The sequence below is a fragment of the Nuphar pumila genome, chromosome 11 (assembly GCF_984573655.1).
Source record: "Nuphar pumila chromosome 11, dmNupPumi1.hap1.1, whole genome shotgun sequence".
NCBI lineage: Eukaryota > Viridiplantae > Streptophyta > Magnoliopsida > Nymphaeales > Nymphaeaceae > Nuphar > Nuphar pumila.
The window spans coordinates 86,204,793-86,220,023 of NC_143259.1; positions in this window are offsets into that span (position 1 = coordinate 86,204,793).

Consider the following 15,231-nt stretch of genomic DNA (forward strand, 5'->3'; position numbering starts at 1 on the left):
GGATCTGCAAGCCCGCGACAAGGGCAAGAAAGTCTTCACCAGTGAGGACTTCTATGACGGCTTAGAAGGGGATGATGATCTGGAGAATCTCCCCCGAAAATTCATCAAATTCGATGGTTCTGGAGACCCAAAAGCTCATCTCGCCACTTTCTTTGCTGAATGCTCTCGGTTTAGAAGGGATAACCGAGCATTGTTTCTATGCTTCCCCCGCAGCTTGGAAGGAGTTGCCGCCAAGTGGTATGCTGAGCATATCAACCCCATCGAGCTCAAGGAGTTCGATAAAGTTGTAAATCTCTTTATTGAACGCTTCTTGTTCAACACAGAAGCGCTGCCTACATTAAGTCATCTCTGCAATTTAAGGCAGAATGAGAATGAAAAAGCACGGGACTTCATTCACAGGTGGAGATCAGCCTGTAATAAGATGAGAGATCCTATCTCGGAAAGGCATGCATTGTCCTTAATCCTCAACAATTTCTCGCAGCCGTTAAGAGGATTAATCTCCACAGCGCCGTCCAGGACCTTCATTGAGTTGACTGAACGAGCTGAATGGCTCGAGCTAAGTGTGGAAAATGGAGTCTATGAAGGCTTCACCTTTTTCAAGAACAACTCCCAAGGTGAGCAGAAGAAGAAAGCTCACTTCACTTATTCTGCCAGCAACAGCAACAAAGGCCGAAATCAGCACAAAGGGCAGAAGAAAGATTACTGCTACAGCACCGGCAGTTCGAACAACAAGGATCAGAAAGCAAAGCCTGCTCCTCAGTACAGCAAGCCTCCTCAGCAAGATCAAGGGTCGAAACTGCGTGAGAAGACCAAACATGAAGGATGGAGTTACGACAGAAAATTTACTCCTCTCGACCAATCACTCGAGGACGTGCTCGAGTACATGCTATCAAAAGAGATGGTCAAATTGCCCAGATTGGCTGATCCCCCTGTGCCCATGGAAAAATGGAAAGATCAGTTCTGCAAGTTCCACAGGACAGTGGGACACAACACCGAGAACTGCTTTGTTCTAAAAAACATCGTGCAAGATTTCATTGAAAAGAATTTATTGGTAGAAGGAGAAGAAGAAGAGAAAATGGACATTCTCAATCACCCCTTCCCTTCACACACCACAGCAGTAGTGTCTGCACAACCCTTTCTACCGCATGAACATATCAAGCCATGTTCTGCGCAAGATCTCCAAGTTCAGCATCAGGTGACGGTGCTACGACAAGCAGCTCCAGATTCTAAGAAGATGGACTTAATTTCAGCATTCGGTAAAATGAAAGTTGCGGAAGCACCTGTGAAGTCAGTTCCCAAATCAAAAGGAACTCCTAACTTCTTCAAACAAATCGTTAGACCCAGGATGGAGAATTCAAGTCAGAAGCCTCTGACCGCTTTATCCAATGTCTCCATCCTTGACTTGACCAAAAATTCTAGCAAGCACCGACAAGTACTGGATGATTTACTCAGGAAAATCAAAGTTAAGCTCAGTACCACTCCTGAAGACATGGCACAGATTGTGAACTCTGCCATGACCAATGCACCAATCACCTTCTCAGATGAGGACCTTCCAAAGCCTCATTCCTTTCATAATAATGCCTTGTACATTGTCGTTCGAGTCAGAAGAATGACAGTTCCCCATGTGCTGGTCGATGGAGGCAGTAGCATCAACATATGTCTCGAAATGACCGCAAAAGCATTAGGGATCAAGGATGAAGAATATATTCCGGATCCCATCACTATCTATGGGTTTGACAATCATGGTCAAACAGCCAAGGGCAAGATATTCCTGGAGGTGTTCATCAACTATTCGGTGCACTCCGTCCTTTTCCATGTGGTTAATGTACCACCAACCTACAACTTGCTGCTCGGAAGGACATGGATTCACAACGCTAATGCAGTGCCTTCTACCCTCCATCAATGTGTGAAGTGGTCAAAAGGTGGAATGATTACCACAATACTGGGAGAAGACCCAGAAGAAAGGCTCCCGCAGCCCATGATTCCTCGGCCATCATTCAATGCAGATATTCTCAGCATCAAGGAAAGTGAAGAGATCAATCTCGGGGAGAATCGAGAAATACTTCAGGCACCATCAGAGTCATCTCTGCACACAGTAGCCACGACACGATGGAAAGGTCCTCAATTCTTCAAGGTTGGAGGTCGAATCGACTACAACACCATTAAGGATCATCCCTTGTTTCCTCAATTCATGAAGTCAAGAAAGGGATTCGATTTACTCATGAAGCATGGCTATCAACCCTTCAAGGGACTCGGCAAGAATGAAGATGGCCGCATCGAGCCAATGATCCAGAAACATCGTCCCCACAGAGCAGGACTAGGATTCTCTGGAGGAAGCTCATCAAGGAAGATTGTTTTTGTCAAAGGGGCACAATGAAGACCATTTGTTATTTTCTTTCTATTCTTTTCCAAATAAGTGTCTCATTTTACCAATGTCATTGATCAATTCAATCAATAAAATTCCAAGTTTCTTTGTCTATCCGGATGCCATCTACTCCCTTTTTGTCTGTCTCATCATTTTATAATTCAATGCCATTTTATGTATGGTTCTCTTCAAATGATTGCTTGTCTTACTATAGGCCGATTTGTCTGAACTAGATTTCTTCTCCAAAATTTCAGAATGACTTCTCGGACAATCAAGAAGCTCGTTCTCAATCCCAAGGCCTTTCAGAAGTCGACAGCAATTCACAGAATCAAAGCAAGCACCGGAAATGACAAGAGTGCAAAGCAGTCTGATGATTGTGCAGAATATGATCAGTCTCTTCAGGAATTACCGGAGTTCGCCTCAGTTCAGAAGCAGGACGAACCATCTCCTCTAGTACAAGATCCAACTGAAGGTGTCAATATCGGTTCAGAGGAAGATCCAAAAATTCTCCAGATCGGAACCAGTCTGAGTCCGGAAGAAAAGAAAAGGCTTACAGATTTTCTCAAGCGGCATGAAGAAGTGTTCGCATGGACATATGAAGACATGCCGGACTTAGACCCCAAATGAGTCGAACACCGTCTTGTCTTAAAGCCGGATGCTAAGCTAGTCAAGCAGAAGCTGAGAAAAATGGATCCCAGAATAGAACAACAAGTCAAAGAAGGACTTGAAGATCTGCTCAAAGCAGGATTTATTCGAGCTATTGACTACCCAGATTGGTTAGCCAATATCGTCGTCGTCCCAAAGAAAAGTGGCAAAGTAAGGATCTGCATAGACTTCAGAGACCTCCACAAGGCAACTCCGAAGGATGACTATCCACTTCTAAGCATCGATCTTCTAGTAGATAGCACGGCAGGACATGCCATGTTCTCTTTCATGGACGGATATTCCGGCTACAATCAGATCAAGTTGGCCGCCCGCGACCAATCCAAAACTTCTTTCACCACTCCTTGGGGCACTTTTTGCTATACAGTCATGCCTTTTGGGCTCAAGAATGCTGGAGCAACATATCAACGGGCAATGGCTGTTATCTTTCACGATCAAATGCGCAAAATCATGGATGCGTATGTTGATGATATTCTCGTGAAATCTAAGGAGGGAGAAGATCACCTCGAAGCATTTGATCAAGTCTTTAAAAGACTTATTCTTTACAAGTTAAGGCTTAACCCGCAAAAGTGTATCTTTGGAGTCGAATCAGGCAAACTGTTGGGTTTTCTGGTAAGCAAAAAGGGAATTGAAGTTGACCCAGCCAAAGCCAAGGCTATCATTGATATGCCACCCCCAAAGAATCTCAAAGAACTACGTAGCCTTCAAGGACGTATGCAGTCAATCCGGCGATTCATTTCTAATTTGGCGATGAGATGTGAGCCCTTCAACCACTTACTCAGAAAAGGAGTTAAGTTCGAATGGGGACCAGAATGTCAGCAATCGTTCGATCGAATCAAGAAGTATCTTCTCAATCCTCCCATCCTGAAGCCGTCAGAATTGGGAAAACCTCTTTTATTATACATCTCAGTTAATCAAGTCGCATGCGGTGGATTCTTGGCACAATACAAAGAAGGCAGCCTGATAGAGCACGCCATTTATTACGTGAGTAAGACTTTCATAGATTATGAAAAGAGATACTCTCAAATAGAGAAGACCTGCCTAGCTCTGGTATGGATGTGTCAGAAGCTAAGACACTACCTGTTGGCATCAGAAGTCAAAATTTTGTCTAAACTCAATCCCCTCAAGTATATCTTAGAACAACCTTTCCTCAGCGGACGAGTCGCCAATTGGCAAGTCTTACTGATGCAGTATGACTTAGAATATGTCTCGCAGCAATCAATCAAAGGCCAAGCAATTGCAGACCAATTGGCGGATTTTCCTCTGGCTGAAGAGGAGAAAGCCAAAGATGACTTCCCTGATGAGCAAATTTGCAATATCCAGCAATTTCCAGTCTGGAATTTATTTTTTGATGGTTCTAAGAATATGGCGGGAATAGGCATCGGAATTTTATTAATCACTCCCGAGAAGAAGATGATTCCATTTTCTCTCAAATTAGACTTTCAATGTACCCACAACATGGCTGAATATGAAGCCCTGATTCAAGGTCTAAAGATTCTATTAGACTTCAATGTCAAGAGAGTGCACGCTTATGGCGACTCATTACTCGTTGTCAATCAAGTTCGAGCCGAATGGCAAGTCAAAGATCAGAAGTTATTTCCCTATCAGAAAATTGTTTCAGCCCTTGTCAGCAATTTTGAAGAATTTCAGTTATTCCATATCAAGAGAGATTTTAATCAAGTGGCTGATAGCCTAGCCAGTTTAGGCGCAATTATGACATTCAGAAATGGAGAATTTTGTCGCTCTTTTGAGATTGGCAGACTTGACCAACCTGCTTTCATTCCAGCGGAACAGGTATACCAGGCTGAGCAAAAGAAGAAGCCTTGGTATTACAATATCAAAACTTTCATAGAAACTGGCGAGTTTCCTCCAGAACTTTCAAAGAAAGAGCAACGAGCAATCCAGCGTATGTCTACTCGATATTTCATCTTGGCCAATGTCCTCTATCGTCGCGGATTCAGTTCAGAGTATTCCAGATGTTTAGATGAAGACGAAGCCAAAGAAGTCGTGCGAGAAGCACACGAAGGCATCTGTGGTGGTCACGTTGGCTACCAAACCCTTGTCAAGCAAATCATAAGAGCAGGGTACTATTGGAAGACTATGCAACAAGACTGTTATCATTATGTGAAGAAGTGTGTGCAATGTCAAATACACGCACCTTCTATTCATGCTCAGGCAACTTATTTACAATCCGTTGTTTCTCCATGGCCATTCTCCATGTGGGCCTTCGATGTCGTAGGTCCCATCACTCCTTCAGCTTCAAATGGCCATAAATACTTTCTTGCCGCAACAGAATACTTCACCAAGTGGGTAGAAGCCATCAGTCTCCGCACAGTAGAAGGCCGACACGTGGTCTCTTTTATTCACAAGAACATCCTTTGCCGTTTCAGCATCCCACATGACATTGTGTCAGACAACGGCAGTCATTTCAAGAATGAAAAGATGAAGACATTTTGCTCAAAATTCAAGATGTATCACCATTTTTCCGCTCCATATTATCCTCAAGGGAATGGTGAGGCAGAGGCCACCAACAAGATTCTAATTCGTATCTTGGAGCGAACTGTGGAAACAGGCCGTGACTAGCATGAGAAAATCCACGATGCACTGTGGGCCTATCGGACCACCATTCGTACACCAACGAATGCTACCCCATCAGAACTGGTCTATGGAACAGAAGTAGTATTGCCGCTACATGTTCAGAAACCCGCTTTGAAATTTGCTTCATTACTGCAATTACCTCTTGATCAATACCAGCAGCAGCGACTAGTGCAGCTAGACTTACTCGACGAGAGAAGGCTAAAAGCAGCAGAGCATGCTCAATCCTATCGCCAGAGAGTAGCCAGGCAATATGCGAAATCTATCATCGAAAGAAGATTCAAAGTCAATGATTTAGTACTTCGATCCACAGCTTATCTCAAGCATCGTCCCGGCGGCAAATGGTCGCCAAATTGGGAAGGTCCCTATGTTGTCAAAGAAGCATTACCCCGCAACTCATATCGGCTCATCAATGTCGATGGGGTAGAATTGCCAGATCCTATTAATGCTCGACACTTGAAAAAGTTTTATACTTGAAACATTTATTCTTCCCTTGTAATCCTTCCTGTTTCCTTCAGATAATGATCCAACTTTCTTTCCCAGTTACACTGGGGCATTTTAAAATTTTGTTCTATATGCAGGCAGGATAAACAAATTCCTCATTTCATGCACATGTGCATTCATATGCATCAACTCATGCTGATTGGCATTCAACTGCATTAACAACAATCTGGTCAGTATTAGGATTTCAACAAACCGTCCCATCACAATTCTTAATGATTCAAAATCAAAAGATCGTCAAAAGGTCATCACCAATACTGAACCAAAACCCAGCGCTCGTACTGGTATTATTCCAAAATCCAGTACTCAAACTGGCACATTTTCAAAATTCCAATTTTTCAGAAAACCGAGTTCCGACTCGGGTTTTTATTCAAATCATTTTCCTTTGTTGATCTGGGTTCCGACTCGTGATCTCTCTACCTTATTCGAGCCTTGACTCGAACTCTTCATTTTGTTTTGTTGATCCGAGTTCCGACTCGTGATCTCTATACCTTAATCGAGCTCAGATTAGAGCTCTTCATTTTCTTTTGTTGATCCGAGTTCCGACTCGTGATCTTTATGCCTTGTTCGAGCTCAGATTAGAGCTCTTCATTTTCTTTTGTTGATCCGAGTTCCGACTCATGATCTCTATACCTTGTTCGAGCTCATATTCGAGCTCTTCATTTTCTTTGTTGATCCGGGTTCCGACTCGAGATCTCTTTATTCATTCGAGCTCAGATTCGAGCTCTTCATTTTTCTTTGTTGATCCGGGTTCCGACTCGAGATCTCTTTATTTGTTCAAGCTTTGATTCGAGCTCTTTATTTTTCTTTGTTGATCCGGGTTTCGACTCGAGATCTCTTCGAGCTTGTCATTCTCTTTTGTTGATCCGGGTTGCGACTCGTGATCTCATTACCTTAATCGAACCCTGAATCGAGTTCTTCATTTTCTTTTGTTGATCCGGGTTCCGACTCGAGATCTCCTTATCTTATCCAAGCTCTAACTCGAGTCCTTCATTTTCCTTTGTTGATCCGGGTTCCGACTAGTGATCTCATTATCTTATTTGAGGTATGATTCGAGCCTTTCATTTTTCTTTGTTGATCCGAGTTCCGACTCGTGATCTCTGTATTTTATTCGAGCTCTAACTCGAACTCATAATTCTCCTTTATTGATCCAAGTCATTTCGATCATCAGGGTCTGTCAATTGCTCAAATTTGATATTTTGCCTTCCAAATTTCAATTTAAATCTTCAAATCAGGCAATTCTCCAAATTTCGACCTTCGGGTCACCCATTTTCCAATTCTCAATTTCAATTTCCAATTTTTGATCAATTGCCAAATTTTCGACCTTCGGGTCAATCAATTTCCAATTTTCGACCTTCGGGTCAATCAATTTCAAATTTCGACCTTCGGGTCAATCAATTTACAATCTTTGACCTTCATTTTCGACCTTTAGGTCACTCAATTCTCAATTTTGACTTTCGAGTCACACAATTTCGACCTCTCGGTCAACCAATTCTCAATTTCGACCATCAGGTCATCCAATTTCGACCTTCGGGTCATTTAATTTTCAGCAACCAATCTTCCAATTTCCAATTTCGACCTTTGGGTCAATCAATCTCAATATCCAATTTCAATCATTTTCTCTTGCGAGAGACCCTTTTTAGGGAGAGCACGAGGGAGCTCGTTCTTTTCGCATGCTATCCAATTCGTTCACTTAGCCCCTTTTTAGGGAGAGTTTGAAGGGACTCGCGTCTTTGTGAACCGTTTGCAAAATAATTTCCAATTTCACACGAGGAACCCCTTTTTAGGGGAGAGGCTCGACGGAGACTCGTTTTTCTTGTGACCCCCCAATTTCATACTAGGCCATTTTTCGTCATGAAAGACCCTCTTTGCAGGGAGAGTGTGATGGACTCGCTCCTTTCATGACCCAATTTTCAGACCTCACTATTATCGGCCCCCTTTCCATAAGAGAAGCCTAATATTAGGGAGCTTTGACGAAAGCTCAATTTCTCTTCGAAAGTTCGTTTTGCAAACACCTCCTCTTTAGGGAAGAGAGGAGTATTTCCCATTCAGGTAAGGGCTAAGCTTGAGTCTCTCTTTTTGGGGAAAAAGAGAGGAGAATTTTCGTCACAGATGCATTGAGCCAGACTTCAGATACTCACTTTCACCAAGGATTTCAAGACAATTTTGTCAATTTGTCAAATTATTTGGTGATTTCAGAATCTTTATTGCACTAATCAGTCTACCTTCAGCATTACTTCCAAAAGAGCGAAGCTTTTGCAAAAAGGGATTCAAAATTCAAATTCTTTCTATTGGCCAACCAAAAGGATGAAGGATAAGTCCTCAATATGGCCAGAAAAGAAGATTCAATGTTATTGAAAATCGTAGGTGATTGATATTGATCACAGTTATGGCACAACTTTAAGGATTATTCTTGTAAAGACAAGGCAGTGGAAATATCCTGAGCGCTAGAAAAGAGAGCATTTACCCAAGCCCCGTTTCCTCAAAATCACCTAAGCCGCAATTAAATATCCGCAAAAGGGATCTCTCACCTGTCGTCAAGATGAAGGCGAATTAGGCGAGTAGACCCCCGGGGCCAAAGAAGATTCGAAACATCTCCAAGATGACGGAGTTTGTGACGGATCCTTCCAGGGAAGGTCCAAAGCACTGTCAAGATGAAGGCAGATGCGATGAACCCCTCGACAATCCCTAAAAGATATTTAATTTCAGCTATCATCCAAAGATCTCCAAACCCATCATCCAAGAAGGATCAAAACATCTCCAAGATGAAGGAGTTTGTGACGTACCCTTCCCAAAAGAGAGAAAGAGAGGAAAAAGAAAGAGAGAAAAAGTCAGAATATCTCCAAAATAAAGGAGAATGTAGAAAAAACCCAGAGAGCCAAAAGAGTGCAGAAAGAGTATCATGAGAGAAGCCCTCAAGATATCAAACTGCCAGATTTATCAAGAACCCTCTTTAATCTTGTGAAGTTCTATTATCAATACTCTTTCATCAATTGCTTTCATAACATCAAATTCTCTTTCCTGCTCATATCAAGGAAATTGATAACTTCCTTGAAGAAGGTCAATTGCGAGCGATTTGGATTTCAAGTCTCGATTCTACGAAGTGAACCTTATTTGGAGGTAATGCTTTGGGTAGAAAAGAAAGAATATCTCTGTAACCATGTGCAACATTTTCAAATATTTTGAATCAACAGCAAAATTTCCAACATTTTGGCAATATTTTCTAGCTATCCTGACATGAACTGAGAGCTTGATGTCCGTTTTCAATGCATCCTGACACCAATTTTAAATTCCTCCTAAGGACTTGATTCCTTCCCTTCTTTGAGAGCATGAACTCTCAGATTGCACACTTCCCTGTGTCCCCACTGTCCCACCATAGACAGTCCCATTTCGGCTTGAGGTTAAGCCACCAATTCCAGCAAAAGGCAATTTCAAAAGTTGATTTTAGTCTCAGCAATGAGACGCCCAAAACCAATCCCTTTTCAAGCTTTTGGGACCCCATTTTCCTTCTTTTTGCAAAACCCCTGTCGGATTTACTGTGCAAAATCCGAAGGTTCCATCATGGTCTCTTCTTTCGAGGATTCCATTCATTTTCCGCCCGATCAGGATAAGGGTATAAACCTGAGCCTCCTTCGATGAGGTATTTCATTTTCCGCCCGATCAGGATAAGGGTACAAACCTGAGCCTCATCCAAAGAGGTATTTCATTTTCCGCCCGATCAGGATAAGGGTACAAACCTGAGCCTCATCCAAAGAGGTATTTCATTTTCCACCCGATCAGGATAAGGGTACAAACCTGAGCCTCAATCAAAAAGGTATTCCATTTTCCACCCGATCAGGATAAGGGTACAAACCTGAGCCTCAACCAAAGAGGTATTTCATTTTTCGCCCGATCAGGATAAGGGTACAAACATGAGCCTCATCCAAAGAGGTATTTCATTTTCCACCCGATCAGGATAAGGGTACAAACCTGATCCTCAATCAAAGAGGTATTCCATTTTCCACCCGATCAGGATAAGGGTACAAACCTGAGCCTCAACCAAAGAGGTATTTCATTTTTTCCGCCCGATCAGATAAGGGTACAAACCTGAGCCTCATCCAAAGAGGTATTTCATTTTCCACCCGATCAGGATAAGGGTACAAACCTGAGCCTCAATCAAAGAGGTATTCCATTTTCCACCCGATCAGGATAAGGGTACAAACCTGAGCCTCAACCAAAGAGGTATTTCATTTTTCGCCCGATCAGGATAAGGGTACAAACCTGAATCTCATTCCAATGAGATATTTCATTCCCCAATCAGGTCAAGGGTTCAAACCTGAGCTTCGTTCCATGCGAGGTATTTTTGTCCCATCCAGGTCAAGGGCATAAACCTGAACTTCGCTCTCATAGAGCAAATCTTTCTTCTTCATTCTTCGTTCCATATCTACCATCTTCCTCGGGCTAATTTCTTCACACCCAGTGAGATCCTTCTAACTGGGGCATTTTTTTATGTATAGCCCAAATTTGGTGTGTTTTTCTTTGCCACTAAGCTCGGCCATGAGCCGGCTTAGTAGCAAAGAGGGGCATCTGTAAACACCGCAAATTTTCACTCACCTCCCCAAACATTTCCACCAATCATCATCATCCAGCCTCTGAAATCGCTGGAGGGCAAAATGGTCATTTTCTGAGCCTGGACCTTGCAAAAGTCTAAATTTCATCTGAAACTCTCAAAATTTCTCTAATTTTAACTCAGATGTTCAAAAAATTTATTCCTGACAGGAGACAGACAGCTCCAAGTCTTGGTTCAAGATTCTATTGCATAAGACATGACATTGCATATCATTGCATGAGCATTTCAAATCACTGCACTGCACAGCATGTCATTTCGAGGTCCAGAACTCTTGATTTTAAAATTTTCAATCCAGATTAGAATTTCAACTCTTCTCAAAATTGATTTCAAAACCCTGGGTCTTCAAAATTATCAATTCTTCTCATTTTACCCCCAGGACTCTGAATGTCAAAATATTTTTCTCAAGAAAACGATCTGGATAGTTCTTAATGTGGATTTCAGTCACTACACCTCAGATTTTGCCCTTTTGACAAATTTCAAATATCTTCCTTTTACAAAATCGCCCTACAAGGGCCAACTCTTTCCAAAATTCCTGTTTTGCCCATTAGTCCAGATTTTATGAAAATTCCAAAAAGAAGTTGTGGTTTTATCCTTATTTCAATAAAAAAGCAATGTGGGACCCACACTGAGGTGGTGTCACACAAGCTTTTCTTTTGAAAAATTTGAATTTTGAAAAAACCCAAAAATATAGGAGCCTTGTCCCTTGGATTGGTGCCACTCGTCATTTCTCTCTCCTCCCATTTCCATGCCAAGTGTCAGTGTGGGGCTACCTTAAGAAGCCGCCACGTGTCATCCCATTTTATCTGCCATGTGTCACCCTATCCATCCTGCGCCATGTGTCATTCCAAGACTACCAAGAGATGCCAAGTGTCATAGGTTGTCCTGTCTAGAAAAAGTGGAGCTTGTCTCCTCTGAGGTGGCGCCACTTAAAGTGTGTCTCCTGCAGAGGACACGTGTCAACCTCTCCCTCCTTCTAGAAAAGTAGCCTGACACATGTCTCTCCCTACTTTTCTCAAAAAAGTAGGAGACATGTGTCACTCCTAAATTCCTACAGAAAAGGTAGGCTTGTCTCCTCTGAGGTGGCGCCATCTGGAGTGTGTCTCCTGCAGAGGACACATGGCAAGCTCTCATTTCCTCAGAAAAAGCAAGTGCCATGTGTCATTTCCTGCACTCTTCAGAAAAACTAGAATTCAAAGTTTCAAATCTCCTCATAGGTGGCGCAGATCCTGAACTTCAACTTTTCCATGTTGTCTGAGATGGCGCCACATGGCTTGGCCCTCCTTCTCTCCCCTCTGCCACGTGTCATTCTCTGCTTCCTTCAGAAAAAGTAGAGGACACATGTCTTCTCCCTACTCTCTTCAGAAAAGCAAGTGCCACATGTCACTCCTGGCTTTCTTCAGAAAAAGCAAACCATTCAAAATTCAAACAAAGCCTAGGTGGCGCAAATCCTGAGCTCTGATTTTTCCAGATGGCCTGAGGTGGCACCACATGTCCTTTCCCTCCCTCTTGCCACATGGCATTGTAGGAGCCACCCTGAGGTGGCGACACATGTCCATCCTCCATTCCTCCAGGGCCAACCTCCATTTGAAATTCGAATTCTCCTCTGAGGTGGCGCCATCTGAAGAACCACTCCAGCAGGCTGACACTTGGAACCATCCTGGACTGCCACATGTCCAGATCTCCTTTCACCAAAAAAAGCAAAATTCAAATTCCTCTGAGGTGGCGCCTTCTGAGCCCACTGCTCTGTCCTCCTGACATGTGTCAAACACCTTTTGAGGTGGCGCCATTCCAGGACTCCACTTGGCTCCATTTTTATTTTTTATTTTATTTTTAATAAAGGTAGCCCACCATGAGGTGGCGCCACCTGAGGACTCCCTACAAAAAGTGAATTTGAAATTCAAACTCCAAGAGAGCACCCTCTGAGGTGGCGCCTTCTGGGAGTTCCCTGCAGAGAGAATCAAGCAAACTTTTGAAAAATTCCAAATTCCCCCTGCTGAGGTGTCTCACCCACAAAATTTCCATTTTTTTATTTTTCTCAAAAATTAAAACACCTTTTGAGGTGGCGCCACCTGAGGGCTCCCTGCAAAAGACAAATTCGAATTTCAAACCCCTCAGATGGCACCCCCTGAGATGGCGCCACATGGAGGGCTCAGATCCAGCCTGTTTGAATTTCAAAATTTTTCAGAAAAGTTATAAAAACAAGGGCTCACGCCCAGCCTAAGGAGATCATTTTTTTTAGCTCTTGTGAACTTGGAAAATCCGACCTAGCCTTCCTAACATCTGATTTTGAACCTTGGAAATCGTGCCCCCTTTGGCGCATTGAAGAAGGTGGAGTAAAGTTTGTGCCGTGGCCAATCCGATTCCAACAGAGCTCGATTTTGGTGGACCATCCGAAGCTTGGAGCGAAGGACGAAGGAAGCTCGTGATAGCTGCCCCTTTCAAGAGCTCCTACGCTGCGTAACGAAGCAAGGTGCACTTCTTTTCCCCTTGATGTGATTCTATAATCCGAATCGGGAGTCGTTTGAAGAAAGAGCTCATCCGAGGGATGGATTGAGCTATGCTCATAAAATGACATATATAAAAATGTTTTGTTATGCTTCCTTGATGATTTTTAACATTCATATAGTTAGCTAGGTTTAATTTGCATTTTATTTCATTCATTTAGCATATTTCATGAAATAATTAGGATTAATTTAGCCTTTATTTCAATTCTGCTTATTTTTAGTAGGTCTCTGTTTTGTCAGTCAGTCCACACGTCATTTCATGCATTTGGTTTTTATTTAAAATCCCAAAAAAATCACGAAATGCGCCCTTAGGTGTCCCTGAAATTTTGCCAAAAATTTGGAGGCATTTGAATTTGTTTACTGCAGTAAACATTCAAAATGGCAAGTCGGGTTTTTTTTACCCGGGATGCGTTTTGAAAATCATTTGCCAACTTGTAAAATCGAGATATCCCTCATGGGAGATCCGATTTTCGATCCGAAAATTGTTCTGAACTTGGGAGAATGTCTAGTTTTTAATATGATGTTTTACGATTTTTCTGATTTTTTTTTATATCTGACAAAAATCCGAGAGTTCGGGACACGTGTCAGAGCCTAATTTGGGCCTCTGAAATCTTGGATCGACTTAGGGCTATGGTTTCTCTTTGTGTGTTGCTCCAAATCCAAAACTGTAAAAAGTGAAAGTGGTGTCCGAGATGTCCTATGTTTGCATCTGAAAGCCTGTAATTTTTAGAACAGTGTTGATACCTGCATCGGATTTTTTCTTGTCAGCCCCCTGTTTTGCTACATTTGTCTTTTCTGTTAGTTTAAGCAGAAATAGTTATATTTATATCTGTGTTTCCGTTGATCAAATGCCAAAGTCATAAACATGAAAGTTGTTCATGTAGGTGTCGTGCATAACTTTGATTAATTGCATAAATTTCCATGGCGGTTTTGTATTTCTTTAGCATTTTTTATCAGATTAGTGTGATTTTTACCTCTGTCAGAACTAAATCTCTGTTATTGAACTCACCATGGCTCAAATCCCGAGGCTATAAAAACCAAAAATGTTTCATTTCAGGTCTTTTAGCAGTCTGCAAAATATCAGAAGTTTCCATGGTGTAAATCTTGCGTTATCATATTAGGCATTGCATTTGGTTCGGATCCATAGGCAAAATCCACCATTTTAGGACTTTCTTTGCATTTTAGCATTTGAATCATATCATTTCGTGATTTTTAGCATTCTAGGTTGTTTATCAGAGTAATTAGATGCTTCATACCGAATTTGGTGCAATTTGGAATCCATTTGAGGTTCGGATCATCCATAATACCAAAACAGGGTCCCGCAGGACCCAGATCCAAGCGAAAAACAAGCGAAATTCGTTATTTTGGATAAATTGCAAAATGTCAAATTCTGATTTTTACAATCTTAATGTGTTTAGCAGCATGTCATCATGTCCCTTACTGCATTTCATCATCATTTGATTCAATTTGAATTTCGAAATCTCAGTTTTACCAAGTTTTCCTTAAAAAACCCTGATTTTAAAGGTGTAACTTTAATTTTAGGGATATTTTGGTCATTTTGACCCCAATTCCGAATTTCAAACTGTTTTCCACTGAATTCCCTGCATTTACATCATTTCAAATATCAAGGAAGCATGAGAATAGGGTTTATATCCAATAAAATCCAATAATTTCATAATATTATTGGAAAATCTTGGAAAAACCCACATATTTGAGCTAACCTTATTTCAAGTTTGGCAGGGACATTCAAAAGAAGGAGCTGAAGTCTGCAATTTCCATTTATTTCCTTTATTTAGTGATGTAATAATGTAAATTTTGGAATAAGAGAGTTAATTTCCTGCTTAGACTAGGATGCATATCATATAGTTTGAATTTATGCAAATATCCTGCTTATGTGATGCATACATCTTATTTCAAAAGCACTATGGATGTTCACGAATGGCACGTGCACCAACTCTTAGGGAGTTGATGGACTCGGTGGGATCCATATTTAC